The following is a 320-nucleotide window of genomic DNA, read 5'->3' as shown; positions in this document are numbered from 1 at the left end:
ATGTTACTGCAAAGGACAAGACTTCATTCTGTTCTATGGATGCATAGTATTCCATAGTGTATATGTACCATAGTTTCTTTATCCAATCCATTGTTAATGAACACCTAGGTTGATTACACGTCTTTGCTGTTGTGAATAATGTTGCAATGAACATAGAGGTACAAATGTCTTTTTGATAGAATGAATTATTTTTCTTTGTGTATATATCCAGTAGTGGAACTGATAGATCAAATGGTAGTTCTATTTGAAGTTATTTGAGAAATCTCCAAACTGCTATTCACAGTGGCTGAACTATTTTACATTCCTACCAACAGGTTATT

This window comes from Mandrillus leucophaeus, unplaced genomic scaffold (assembly GCF_000951045.1).
Source record: "Mandrillus leucophaeus isolate KB7577 unplaced genomic scaffold, Mleu.le_1.0 Scaffold66, whole genome shotgun sequence".
NCBI lineage: Eukaryota > Metazoa > Chordata > Mammalia > Primates > Cercopithecidae > Mandrillus > Mandrillus leucophaeus.
The sequence above is the reverse complement of the archived record's forward strand: the minus strand, read 5'-3'. Positions refer to the sequence as shown.